General features: G+C 47.2%; 1 protein-coding gene across 1 annotated transcript in view; it reads left to right on the top strand.

The window, feature by feature from the left end:
- The first annotated feature begins 261 nt into the window (after positions 1-261).
- Positions 262-14,865, top strand: part of SERPINE2 (serpin family E member 2) — a 60,319-nt gene continuing 45,715 nt past the window's right edge. Inside the window, exon 1 of the mRNA XM_040982809.1 lies at positions 262-379. The gene's annotated coding sequence lies outside the window, so the exon portion shown is untranslated. The remainder of the gene's footprint in view (positions 380-14,865) is intronic.

The raw sequence follows: 14,865 nt of genomic DNA, 5'->3' as shown, positions 1-14,865 counted from the left end.
GCTGGAGAAGAGGGGCCCTGCATCCGGGAGGCCCGGGGCGGAGTGGGGAAGGGGGGTCGCCCCGGCATCCCGGCACCGGGGACGCGGAGGCCCGCCGGGCACACAAAGGAGGCGGCGGGAAGGCGGGGCGGGGCGGGCCGGGGCGGGGGCGGCAGGAAGGGGCGGGGGCCGCGGGCGGCGGCGGCGATAAAGCCCCTGCCGCCGCGGCCGGCCAGCTGCGATCGGGGCTGCTCGGGGCTGCGCGGCTCCTGCAGGCTCCTCCGCCGCCTCCTGCCTTCGCCGCCGGCGTCCCGGACTCCCCCGCCCCGCCGAGCGCGGTCTGGCTCCTGCAGCGGCCACTCTGCCCTTCGCGGCAGCCACCTGGGGATCCGAGCAAGCGGTGAGTGTCCCCCTGAGAGCGCGGAGGGCGCGGCCGGAGCTGCCCCGGTGCAGGACACGGGGCTCCCGGGCTCGGCGCGCCGCCGGCCTCCGCTCCGCGACCTTGCACCCCGGCCCGAGGCTGCTGGAGAGCGGCGCGTGGGGGGTGCCGACGTCGGGCCGGAGGCAACTTTCTCTGTCTTCCTCAGGCTGCTTCGGCCGAGGCTGAGTGAACGCCGGGTTCCCCCGTCCCGCTCGCTGGGGTCCCCGAGTAAGATCCAGGCAGGGCGGACAGCAGCAGAACCTACTGTGGCGACCAGGTGCGCCCGCCTCGGGGAGCCGGGAGCGGGTGGAGAGACCCCGCGCTGGACGAGTCTGTCCGACCCTTCCCAGCCGGCGCCCGTGACCCTGAACCTGGCCAGGTCGCCCGCGCGTCCCCTGCCCGGGACTTTGCGCGCCGCCTGCTTAGGGACAGACAAACGGACTTTCACTTGTTACGTCCTGCTGGGCGATGCGGAGGGATGGGTGGTTTACACTGGCTTCTGCAAACCATGCAGCCCTTGCCAGCACATCCTGGCAATTTCCACCATCCCTAGCAATACGGCAGGTAAGGTGAAAGGACTCCGGAATTCTGAGCGGAATTCAGTGTTAAATTTGCCCCCGAGCTGAGCCGAGCCAGACAGCTTCTCTTACATAAGACAGCGCTGCAGCTTCAGGTGTAATGGAAGATGCCAGCGGGGGGCTCGCGTTTTTTAATGAACAAACCGTAGCTTTTCTATTGGCCTTGACTGTTTTCCAGACGGGCGTTCTTAGATTTAGCACCCGCATAAAAAGGTGTTGGGAGGTCTGACTTCCTCTTCCAAGCCAGGAAGTAGTCTACTTCTCTGAACTGTTTTGGAACAATTTATCTGATGATCGTTCTGTACGGTGGAGATTTTATACCACAAGTTGAGCACAGATAATTGCAAGAAATGTCAGTTGGCTCATTTGAATATCCAAGGCACTCTTCAAGCAGGGACAGTACTTGCCGGAGCATAGATTGAAATCAGTCATTATGTGCAGTTTGGAGTATTTCAGTAGATGAAGATGTTCGCCTAGATAAAAAGTCTCCCCAAGTTTCGATTCTTTATTCATATATTGTTGGAAAATGCTGCACAGTGCACAGCGATTACTGAAGGTCAGGAAGCTACCATCGTTTTTCCTTCCAAATAAACAGTGAATGGAGGTAGAAAACTTATGTCTGCCACAAATAATGTTCATTTCTGGGAAGTTAAATGCCAGTTGGAGGTTGTTTGATGTGGGAGAGCCTGGAATGAAGTGGTGACCAGATTCTGTCCCAACCACACCTCTCTGTTCTCTGTGGCCGTCCCCTTCCAGCTGGCTCTCATGGCTCATTATCCTGGCCACAGTCGCTGTGACCGATGCCCTCAACTCACTCCCTTCACCGCTTCCAATCTGGTGACCTCTACCCTCTCCTGCTAGTAAGTCATCCAACTCAATTGAGTTTTCACCTCTCTGGGATTGCTCGACTTCCTTCCAGGTTGCAAACTTAACCTTGTCTGTCCCTGCATCCTCACCTCACTGCTAGAGACCACATCTACCCAGGACACTTCCTAGTCTCCCCTAACTTCTCAGCCTTCTGCGATGTGGGCAAAGCAGAAGACCCCATGATTTCCTGAACAGGGGATATGTGGATAATCACAGATCCCACCTATGACCTTTGAGAGGCTCATTCGTTCCTTTCTGATGCAATTTTGCTACATAGTTGGCATCTGTTGCTCTTTCTCCTGCCTTCCTGATGTCTTCTGAAGTCATTCAGGGTTCTGTCCTTACCCCTGTCCTCTATGTGGAGTTCCTGATCAGCCATGTTCCCTAGTATGAAGTGAGTCCCAGGTGGTTGTCCCAGCCAAGAGCTGTGTTCTCCCCTACAAGTCAAGTGGGGCTGTGCCATGGCCATTGTAGAAGACTGCCACAGCAAGCAATGGAAGTTTCTTATATTCACCCCCAAATGTGCTTCATCCATAAACAAGCTGTGCTCCTGTTTTGTTCTGTTTTGAAATGTCCCTGCAGGACCCGCCAGTAGCACTGCACTCCTGCTCTCAACCTTTAGCCAGGCACTTTCTTACTCTGTGCTGTGGGAGTCCCACCAACCTCTAATTCTACCTGCACAAGCCCTGTCTTGCTTTAGCATCCAGAAATGGCAAAATAATAGCCAAGGCAACCGCTTCCAGCTGGCAAGAGTGCTGTTGGTTTGAACAAAATACACAAACATTGAGTTATTTAGAAATGCAGATACGCTGTGTGCATCCATAGCTTTTCTTCAAAGGCAGGAGGCCGGGGATTGGAGGCTTACATTCCAAGGTGGCAACACTGAGCTGGTGCCAAGTTTCCAGAGCTCGTCTATACTGGAGGTTGCTGGCTTCTGGGTTCCCCCTGGCCCCATGGCCTCGCAGACAGTAACTTTCTAGCCCCTTCCCTTTGTTCTGGCTCCCTGGGCCTCTGAGGCAGTGACCCCAGGCTGAGACAGCCGTGGTGGGCCTGGGAATCCCAGGTTCTTCCTGCATAGTTGTCTACTCCTGCCTTTGCAGCTCTTCTGTCTTCCTTACCATTCCTGGTATTACTTTCCTTCAGCTTCCCAAACCCATGTCCCTCCTGATAAATAGTCATTGCTTCCCTCTTGATATGAAGGAGCAATTACATTGGATAGTAGGCTTGATATCTCAAATCACAAGATGACGTCTCCATTGCCAATATACAGGGCTGTATGTAAGGGTCTCAAATCCTTTTGCATTTGTGATTACTGAATTTATAGCAACCACTCCTGGACAGAGATGGCAACCTCTCATGTTCACCATCCACCCTCCTCCTACCCTGCAGACAGATAGCCCAGGATGAACCCACATTCCAAGTAGTAGTGGGGAGACTAAATGTGGAGGCCCTGGCCATCCCAGGAGCCCTCAGCACTTGAGACTTGATGTACCTCATTCAACACCTGGGACCCAGAAACTTACAGAGTATCCCCAAAGTTACTCAGCTGCCTTGGAAGAGATCCTTGGTGGACTTTCACCCAACACTCTGCCCGGGAACTTCTCTGGCTGCTGACTTACTTGCAGTAACCTACAGAGCCTAAGCTTTCTTCAACCCTTTTCCTCTTCCTGGCTTTGTCCCTCTTGGAATATTATTTCCTTACAAAACTCAGCTTTCTGTAGATGCTGAATATACCCTGTGATGTATCATGATTCCTTGTCATTGGTCAGCCATTCCTTTACATGGAATTCCCTTTCTCCTTCTACTGTGTTTGTTGTCTGCCTGGTTCCCCCCTTTTCAAGGCTCAGGTCTAGTATCAGCTCCACCAAATAATCCTTCCTGGCAGTTGTTTACCCTGACCTTTAATGGCAGACATGCAGTGTGTACATACACACCCCACACAGAGCACAACTCTAGCATGGCATTTGTTGTATCTAAATTGACAATGTACTATGTGACTCCAGGTGACAGGTGTGAGACAGGGCCCACCAGCACACTGTTCTTTACCCACTAGGCTGTAAGCTTTGTGAACACATGCCTTTGTTTGTGGCTTCATACACACAATAGTGTGTTACCCAAAGGCATGTGATAGTGTCTGAACTAATCCATATTCATACGACTTACTGGATGTCTTATGGAAGAGTGCTTGTTTTTCAGGGTTAAAGGGGAGCTCTTGTTTTGATACTTCTGAATTTAATATGTTTCTTCATACTCTTGAAATTTTTGATCAACTATCTGCTGTTTTTTTTTTTTAAGGAAAAAAAAGCTATTCCCATAGTTACTGTTGCAGTAAGGATTTATTATTTCAGAGAGCTACAGAGATAGAGAAAAATCCTTTGTCACTGGTTCACTCCTCATATGGCTATAATGGCCAGGGCTGGGTCAGGCCAAAGGCAGGAGCCCAGAACTCCATCCAGGTGTCCCATGTGTGTGTCAAGGCCATCTTCTGCTGCTTTGCGCAGACACCTCAGCAGGGAACTGGACTAGAAATGGAGCAGCCAGAACTCAAAGCAACATTCTTCTGGGATGCTGGCGTCGCAGACAGATCACCGCGTTGGTCATCAAGTACATCTTTTGAGATAGAACATCACTTAGAGAAGAAAGCAGATTTTGCACACAGAAGTGCTTCTGGGCCTGTGCTCCCTCCGGTTATCCTCATCTGAACCCTTGGCCAGCTCAGTCCTTCCTGGAGCTTCACTGATTCCCCTGCCCTTCATGGTTTGTACAGGTAGAAGTTGTTTGAGCTTAGTTCTAATTACCTTGTTAACGGTGATGTGTGGCTTCTTAGTGACCCCTTCCTGCCAACCCCACGGATGCTTTTTTCAACCAAGTTTGGCAGAACAAGCCCTGTGGGCTGGCAGAAGGGATTTTACCATTGACAATCTGTGTAGTTGGCCATTAAAAGTCAGCTTCCACGTCCATATCATTAGCTCATTAAACTAACTGGTTTCAGATATATCTTTTATTTTGATTCTGCCATTTCTTGTTTCAATTTTTTGTATAATGTGGTTTTCTCACAAAGATCAAACTTTAGCTGAAATCTTTTCTTAGATGTGTTTTATTTCTGTGCCTGTGTACTATGAAGTTCTTTCTCTGTCTTTTTAAAGCCTATGAAATTCTTCAGCTTTAGTACTGAGGACTGGCATTGCTGGCCCAGATGACAACTTAGCTTGTGTTCCCATATGCAAGCACTTATTAAAATGTTAAGTACGTGGGGTCCTGTGTACTTGGATCTTTGTTCTAAACCAGCTCTCCATGTATACATGTTTGTCTTCTCTTTGCAAGCCATCTTTGCACATGAACAATGGCACACCTGATAGGAAAATAAATATTAAATGTTTACAAACATACTCTTACAAAGACATATTGAAGCCAAATGCAGTAAATTACATCTGCATTTGACTTATCTGTAAATTCCTGGTTTGTTTAGGAATGTGACAAGCTTGGTATGACTTTGCTTCCTGTTTGAGAAACACCATCTTCCATTGCACAGGCTTAGAGGGCTTCCGCAGCCGCTGAGTCTTGCCTGTGTTCCACTGTTCAGTTTCCAGGTCCGGATGGGAGCCTGGTCTAGGGATGTCAGCCTCTCTTCTGGGTTCTTTGTGTGCTTAGGGATGGCCACTGAGTCTGAACTTCCCTCTATTTGTAATTTCAATCATGCATTCTGAAAACTATGTCTTCTTACTTCATCCTTGAATTCCTCCAAAGGTTGGGGTGTATGCTCTGGTTCAAGATCAGATCAAGAACACTCAGACTCTTGCTACAGTTTAACCTCAGACTTTGCTCTGAGCTTCAAAAGATAATTCAAGAGTTGGAATCTACTGTGCCTTTCTATTTTTATCATAAAGATAATGTGGGAAAGATTTTCATGTAAAAGAGAAAAAAATCCCCTGAGAAGATAGAAAGGATTTCCTGCATTGGTTGCAGATTTTGGAAAATGCATCTTGTATTTGTAACCTATTCCTCTTCCCACCTCCCCACTGCCCTTGCTGCCATCACTACCTCTTAGTGAGAACTCTGGCAATTGCAACATTTTTCTTGGAAACACGCCAAACATAGCTTTGTGCCTTCTACCCCACCTTTGCCCCTCCATGTACTGCCAGCAAATGTAGCTGTTGAAAAATGACCACTTGTTTTTGTCCTAGTTTTTAAGAGCCAAATCTTGAAAGTGAGATGAGCATTTGACTGAATTTAACATCAAATGTGGGACTCATTCAAAACATGGGAAAGATAACCACAAATGAAAAGAGATGTTTCTTTCTTTTGGACAAATGTTACGTAAATAGTGGTTGTGTTTGCTTCTTCTACTGAAACTTGTATTTTCTTTTGAAGCAAGAAACCTACTTAAGAAGATACTATTTTTACTGAGGATCTGACCTCTATTTAAATTATGTGAACTATCACCTGCAGCATTATCTTTTGCTTACAGCTCCAGGAACCCAAATGTAAATAGTTTAGGCAGAAATATGGGGTCAGAAGGATGGGTTATTGGCTTATGTGGTACAGGTATCTCTGGCCCTGATGTGGATTAGAACCTCAGGCCGAGGACCTGGAGGTTCTCTTTTTTCTCTCTGTTTCTGATTTCTGGTTTTCTGTGCTGAGTGTTTGCAAATAACCTGTAAACAGTGCCAGAGTTACCTCCCAAAAAAGCATATGATCAAAGAGGAAAGGGGCTGCCTGCTGGTTTTTTTCCTACAAGGAATTCTGATTGGCTCATTTTGGGTCATGGGCCCTTCCCTGCATCAAAGGCTATGCCAGGACAATATGGTACTGTGATTGACTGAAGTTGAGTCGCATGTTCACCCCATGATCCGGAGGGCAGGGTGTATTGCAGGGGTGTACTGGGCAGCCAATTTACTTCACTGACATTTGTTTTACGTGGACAGAGGCTCTGTGTGTTCTTGAGCCTCGTGCCTGCCTCTGGGAAAAACACAAGTGTTATTCCCACTCGTGCAAGGGGAAAGGAAGCGTGTGGAGCAGCTGCAGTGTCCACCACCAGCCAGTGTGTGGAGAATCCAGGGCTTGGACGCAGGTCTGTGAATGTATTGCAGTATGAGCTGATAATCTGGAATTTAAAGATGTGTATCACATCAATATGTCTACCTGCTCCAAGAGAAACTCTTTTTTTTTTTTTTTTGGATTTATTTATTTCTATTGGAAAGGCAGCTATACAGAGAGGAAGAGAGACAGAGAGAAAGATCTTCCATCCGATGATTCACTCCCCAAGCAGCAGCAATGGCTGGATTTGAGCCAATCCGAAGCCAGGAGCCAGGAGCTTCTTCCTGATCTCCCACGCAGGTGCAGAGTCCCAAAGTCTTGGGCTGTCCTCGACTGCTTTCCCAGACCACAAGCGGGGAGCTGGATGGGAAGCGGGGCTGCCGGGATTTAGAACCAATGCCCATATGGGATCCCAGCGCATGCAAGGCGAGGACTTTAGGCACTAGGCTACCGCACCAGGCCCCAAGAGAAACTCTTGACAATCGCATGGCTCCTTTTGAAACATTGTCTTTCCACTATGTGACATGATACCTTTCAATAACACAACCGAACACATGTGATGGATCCAGACCAAATCCTGTCTGTCTGAAGTAATGCTTCATGTCTCATGCCTTTCCCCCCTCATTCATTCCTTAGACATTTTTTTTTTTTTCTGGAGCTGGAGTCTAAAATTAGTTCTGACCTTTGGGTGGAGAAGGCAGAGCACATTTACACAGGTTCCAAAGGAATGACGTCAGCTGGGCAGAACTCAACAGTATTGAGGAACAAGTGCAGTTTCAAGATGATGCCTCCATTTGGGGCTTACCGTAAATGCAAAGTTTGTCACTTCTGTATAGGAGAGCTTCCCTGTCCCTCCCCTACACCCAACCCCAATGGTAGACTAATGAAGAATATGAAGGGTTTGGAGACCAATACGCTTTGGTTTGAATCTCATTCTGTGGGTCACAAACTGGAGGCACGGAAGTCGTAGCCAAGTTCTCCATGCCTCAGCTCATTACTCTGGGTTGGGCCTAAAGGCAACCACTGTTCAGTGTTATGAAGATGAATGGAGGTGCTGAGCAGAGGAACAGGAGCGAAGTTGCCCTGGGAGACGGGAGTTGCCTGAGGCAGTAGTGCTGTGTTACTTTGGTCCCCACAGTACAGGCCAGTGTTCAAGTTCTCCAAGACCAGTAGCTCCTGAGGCTTTGACCAGTAAAGGAGTGATTTGCTCTGAGTGTTTGCACACGCTGTGTTTCCAGGTCCCTTTACTGGACCACTATTAGCAAGCAGTCTGCCCCACCAGACAATGCTCATCTGAGCAGACTACAGAGCCACACTCTGCCTCCACCCTTCCCCTGGTGAGAACTGTCAGCAGTGGGGTCCCTGAGAGGCCTTTTGGGGGGCGGTATGCGAGGAGCCCTGTCAGGGTGGCTGTTTCTTACCCTCAGGTTAGTTGTGAAGAATGGGTACATGTTTACAATCTGTTAGTCTAATATTCAGGTCTTGGCAGGCAGTGTCCAAAGAGCTCCTGTTTCATCCCTGCTTTCCTGGCTATGGACGAAACATGCTGTTATGTCCCTTAGTGTCCAACAGAGCTGCAGAACTAGCTTTTGAAAGTGTTCTTGTTGACTGTATCTACTAAGATATATGATTATTTGATTCCTTTAATATAGAGAAGAGGTCTCATAATGTTGAGTTAGTCTTAGCAAGCACGCTCATATTTTCTATTACCCTTGATGTGATTTTTAAAGATCTTTGCTGGCAAGTGTCCATGGAGGACTTTGTGCAGCACTTTAAGTCTATGCCCACCCTTTGAATTTGTTGTTCTGACATTAGGAATAACAGACACTGGGGAAATGTTTGTGGTGGCTTAATTTAAACAGACTTTTCTTTCTGGGATGGCATTGTGATACTGTGAGTTAAGCCTCTGATTATAGCCCCAGCATCCCTTATGGCTGCTCCACTTCTGCTCCAGCTTCCTGCTTAGAGCCTGGGAAAGCAGCAGAGGGGGACATAAATGCTTGCATCTCTGTACCCTCCTGGGAGACCCAGAACAAGTGCTTGGCTTCTGGCTTTAACCTAATCCAAGCCTGGCTTTGGGGGCCATTTGAGGAGTGGGACGTTGGATGGAATCTCTTGCCTTCCATTTGTCTCTCTTTCTCTCTCTTGCTCTCTGCCACTTTGCCATTCAAATAAATAGTTTAATGTAAATAAAAAATTATATAACTCAAATATAAATTTTAAGAGTTTTCTCTCTAAGGGTGAGTTTCTTCTTTGAAATAAGCTTACTAGAAGACTCACATCATCTTATGCCAAATATGTATTAATTTATCAATGGCATGTTAGTTAAAATAGTAATCTGGAGGGTTGGCTGAAGAAGCCACAGTATTCATAATAGATCTATTCTTGTGCAACAAGGTGAGAAATCAGGAAATCAAAGTGCTGATCAGACTAATGTGAACTAATTCAGCATAGCTGAAAGCATGAAACGGAGTTGTCCCTGTATGTATTTCACTTCTCAGTCTAAAGTGTGTGTGTCTGAGAGAGAGAGTGTGTGTGTGTGTGTGTGAGAGAGAGAGAGAGACACAGAGAGAGAGAGACACAGAGAGAGAGAGAGAGAGAGAGAGAGAGAAAGGCAGGAGAGAAATTGTGCTTGTGTGTTCCTCTGCCTTGTGTTCCAGTTATATGTATGTCTTCTCTGTCCTGTTAGCAGTTCTCAGATCTAAATTTTCCTCCTGGCACCTAGCATTGATCCTAACACAGAGAAGCCAAAAAGGTGTTTCAAAGGGAAGAAAGATTGAAAATTATGGGTCATCAGTGTGTCAAGTCCTAATGGATGTAGGCAAGTCTAAGCAAGTACTTAGGGTGCTGAATAAAGTTAAGTTCTAATAGCTCTTGTTATAAGGTAGAAATGAGTCCTTATCTATAGCGAGAAAGTGGAGAAACAGGTGTGTGCATTGGCCTGCTCTGGGTCTCACTGGCGGTTTGTATGACTCTCTGGTAGGAGTTTTCACTTCTGCAGCACTGTTTTCAGCGAATGGCTTCAAGGTTTGATGGTGTCATGGAGCCACCACGCAATACTCACAGCACATTGTTACAGGTTGAATTCAGGAGTCAAGTGAATTTAAACCCCAGCTCTCTACTTAGCTGTTGCGTGGCCTGAAGCAAAATATTTTCCTCTTTGTGCTCTTTTTCCGAGCCAGAGAACGGAAATTATGAGAACAGTTCCCTCTTTGCACAGAAGATTATTGTTTGCAGTATTTCACAAGCAAGGAAATAGGAAATACACAGGTTAAGTCACTTGGCAAGGTCTGGGCCATAGCAGGTGGGGAACTTCTGCTACCTGTCATCTCTCCAGACGTCAGTGCCAAGGGTGGGTACGGTTTGGTGACAGACTCATCTCCTGCCACTCACTCTTTATTACTCCCGCAAAGTAGCCCCCTGCCTTGGGGCAACTATACCCATTCCCTCTAGCCACTTGGCCGATTCATGTCTGCTTTTCTCTGTCACACATGCTTGTTCCCAAGCTCTCCAGGTTTCTTCCCAGAAAGTAAGAGATTCCACAAGACTAACTCTTGATATGTCTGCCTCTCATGGGACTTCCAGGATATTAAAACTAGTAGCACTGGTGTTAATTGGATAGTATTGAATTGATGAGCTAGTGCTTAGGCACTTCCTTTGTATTAGATGCTTGGAAGGTCATGAAAGTATTTACAAATCATGTGAAACTTTAAGGAGAGTCTTATGTACTAAGGTAGCAAAAGTACTTCCGTGACGTATTAACAGCACAAGGTAGAGGCGGGTGTATGTCACAGTGGGTAAAGACATTGCCTGTGATACCAGCATCCCCTGTGAGTGCTCACTGAAGTCCTGGCTGCTCCAGTACTGACCTTGCCCCCTGCTAATGGCCTGGAAAAAGCAACAAAAGATGACCCAAGTACGTAGGTTCCTGCCACCCGTGTGGGAGACCTAGAAGAAGCTCCTGACTACTGGTCTTGGCTTGACTCCTCTCTGGCCACTTGAAGTTATTTGGAGGGTAAAGGTGCAGATGGAAGATCTCTACCACTTTCACTCTCATCTCCTTCCTCCCTTTGTGACTCTACCAGGAAGATAGTCTAGGTGAGTAGCAAACCTTTGTAGGGGAGATGAGGCAGACAGGCATTGTCCAGAGAGGACTTAAAATAGAAAGTGAAGCTATCTTAGATTTGGTTGGTCATTATTATTGTCGTGTTCTATGATGATCACATATTCCCACTGTGGCTCAGACTTGTCCACCAGTCCTTCACTGAATCATAACCCACTGCCAACATGATTGACACTAATGAGCCATCTGGGAGGTCAGCGCAATTCGAGTTATTGGGGAGGGCTGCACGGAAGTCCTCTCCCCTCCTGTTTGCTTGGCTTCCAGAAGAGTAGTCATGGAGACCCACAAGAGCCATGGACCTGCAGGATACTGTGTGTTCAGCGGCTCACTGAATCCCCACACCACCCTCTGATGGCCCCAGATAGGTGTCAACATGGAACCTGGAGGCTGTGCAGGATGAAGAATGTGGGCAAGTGTTGAGAAATCTTTGTCTCTAAATGATGGGCTGCGGGGATTACTTCTGAGGCAGCTGTGCAGGAGGCCCAGGAGTGCTAATACAGTTTGCATGGGGAGAAATATTTAAATGTCAATCAGTGCTTCTGTGGGCATGCATGAGAGGCACATCTCAGCACTGGTGAGGTGCAGGCACGAGACTGATGAATGAGCATAGCGTTGAGATAGCCTTCAGCAGTAACACAGCCTTCCTGTTCTGTGCTCCACCAACTCCTTTTGACTCTGAATTTTGTACAATTGGTATCTGTTGATTTGTATCTGTTCCACACTGATAGGTTGTCTCTCCATGACTGAATCCAAATGGGCAGAAGAGGAAAGAGTAAATCCCTTTAGACAACTTTGGTGAAGTGAGATTCCCTTGTAGCTTTTACTTGACTGCAAGGCACAGAAGGGCGGGGGACTGAATTTAGATGTGGTGCCTTCAGATGCAGACAGGTAAGGTGGAAATGGGACCTGAGCCTTCTTAAGTCATTAGGAGGGCACTGAAATGCAACATTTCTCCATGGGAAGAGATTCCCTGGTTAAATATGGTGTGCCCAAGTGTAGGGTGAAAAACTTTCCCTGGATTGTTTCTCTCAGGGAAAAAAGGAGATGCTACCTAATGGGGTCCCTATGAAAGAGTTGACGTTATGAAGGTTTCAGGGATATTCTTTCATACAATTTACCAAAAGGGCTGGCTAGCTGGGTGCAGCTTGTGGGGACGAGGGGTTGTTTGAGGATGGACAGGGGAGGCCCATTAGCCTGAAATCCCCACAATCAGTACTTCTAGTGAGCATGGCAGAGGTTGCATGATAAAAGGGAACACATGAGTTTATAGGACAAAAAATTAGAACGTTTATCTATTATTGCTGAGATGATGCCTTCATAGTGACCAGATATTGACTACTGTATTTGTTCAACTCATGTTAGTCATCATCACAACTCAACCCAAGCATGTTGTGTGGTTCGAGCATAAGAGAGGTTACCTTTTTTAAAAAAAAAAAATATATATATATATATTTATTTCTTTGAAACACAGAGCTACAAAACCATAGGGAGAAATACATACAAAAAGCAGGAGTGTGAGAGTGAGAATAACAGAGAAAATGAGAGAGTGGTATCTTCCACTTGCTTGTTCACTCTCTCCAAATGGCTGCCACAGCCAGGGCTGGACCAGAGCAGAGCCACGAACTGAAAATTCCATCAGGTTTACCACGTAGGTGACAAAGACCCAGGTCCTTGGCCATCACAGCCTGCCTTCCCAGACACAGCAACAGGGCAGCCAGGACTTGTACCAGCACTCTGGTATGGAATATGAATGTGACAAGCAGTGGCTTAATCAGCTGCTGTGTCACAACAGAGTCCCCTACCTCCCTACCTTTTTTTAAAAGGTAGATTTATATAAAGAGACAGAGATCTTCCTTCCACTGGTTCACACCCCAAATGGCCACAACAGCTGAAACTGAGCCAATCCAAAGCCAAGAGCCTTTAGTTCTTTCCTGGTCTCCCACATGGGTACAGAGAGACCCAGGGCCACTCACCACTGCTTTCTCACATCATAAGCAGGGAGCTGGATTGCAAATGGAGCAACTGGGATACAAACAGCACCCTCAGGTAGAAGATTAGCCACTGCACTGGCCCCTTTGTAGATTTTTTTAAAGATCTATTTATTTGAAAAAGCTATAGAGAGTGAAGACATACACACACAGAGAGAAAGATAGAGGGGAAAGAGAGAGGGAGACAGTGAGGTGGAGAATGGAGGGTTATTTCCTGCTCACATAAAGCCCAAATTGGATGGGCCTGTGAGAAAGCTGGTGAGGCAGTGATCTGGCCTCCTCCCATCTTTTGCTTCATTTATCAGGTAGTTGCCCAAGCCATGATGTTGTCAGCAGTAACCTTTGGGGAGCAAGAAGGTCATGGTGGAGGAGGGGAGAGGCACAGCATGTGGGGTTTGATGGGCCTGGCCTGGCAGTGACAGCATTCACTACTCTAGCGCGAACTCACATTCGGTCCTGCTCAGTCTCTCACCTCCGGCAGAGGCTGGGAAGTGTGTCTGCCTGTGGTTAGGAAGAAGGAGGACACGGGTTGCTGGGGAGATAACTAGCCTCTGATAGGTGAAATTTTATTGAAACTAAAGGTCACCTTTACAAAATCACCTGCTTGATGATCCAGTGTGGCCATCACAGAGATATTTTTGCCTCTGCAGGCAGCTGCCTGATGCACCAAGCAGGTTTCTTATGGCTCCAGGTAGAATTTTCCATGGTGATATCACATATAGATTAGAAAAGTGCTGTTTCATAGCAGCAACAGTATGGGGATGCTGTGCTCGGGAGAATGGCTAAACAACTCAGAATGTGGTGACAGGTGTGTGGAGGGTTGAGTTGAATTAAATTATTTCTTGAAATATGGGAAAGGAAAGAAAAAATGGCTTCTATCATGTAGATGGATATATAGATAGACAGAAGGACGGACAGACAGATGATTTCATCCATGAATAATCACGCTTCTTGAGTCTGGTGGATCAGAACTTGATGGTGGCGCTGGGAAGCTCTACAGGGGGACAAGAGGAGGGTTGCCTTTCCAGGTAAATGACTTGTACTCAAGAACATCTGGGAACTAGAAGTTAGGCAAAAAAAGAAGAGGAATTTATAGCAAAATGAGGGATGCCTATCCTGCTATCAGGTGTGCTGAGAGCGAGATTGTGCATTTAGGAATGAAAAAGGGGCAAAGCTTGGGGATAAGATAAAGATAATAATGTGCTCTAAGGAATTTAAAAGCTGCAGAGAAACTGGAAAGGGAGTGACAGCCCCTCTGGGGAGGCTGCTGGCAGGGCCAGTTCCTGGGAGGGTACTCAGTGTCCCCATACCTCTGTGTAGAATTGCAGTGAGGTGACACAATCACGGAGCCATGCACTTGTAAATGGCTCTACCCTGTGAAGCTGCATTGTCAGGGAATACTACCTCTGTAATTGGAGACCCTGTCCGGGAGAAATGCGAATTCCTGACCCAGAGCAGCCTGCCTGTCTCTATCCCAGGACCGTGTTGTCCTGCATGGTCTTACCCCAGAACTTACAGCTGAGGAAGTGGGCTTTTATAGGCACTGATCTTTAATTTTAGGGATTCTTGGCTGGTAAGTTCTATGTGAAGGCAAGACCTTAGGTCAAGTTACAGATCTGCAGCCTGAGCTGGGTCCTTAAACAACCTCCAGGGAAATCTCCTAAGCAGTCAGCAGAGGTTTGTTGGATCAACTAAGTTCCACGTATTACACCCCTTCAGCTCCAGAAGCTGGGGATGTCTTGGGTACTAAGTAGGCCCCTGGAGACAGATGATCGAAACAGGTCGTTTCTGAATGCTTTCAGTCTATCTTGGTCTTTCTGAATTTGTAGAAGGGCTAATATTTGCATACTAAGGAATAACATTGAAGTTTTG

Source organism: Ochotona curzoniae, unplaced genomic scaffold (assembly GCF_017591425.1).
Source record: "Ochotona curzoniae isolate NIBS_2020 unplaced genomic scaffold, NIBS_Ocur_1.0 contig_3643, whole genome shotgun sequence".
NCBI lineage: Eukaryota > Metazoa > Chordata > Mammalia > Lagomorpha > Ochotonidae > Ochotona > Ochotona curzoniae.
Note: the sequence above shows the minus strand (reverse complement) of the source record. Positions and strands in the feature narration are given on the sequence as shown.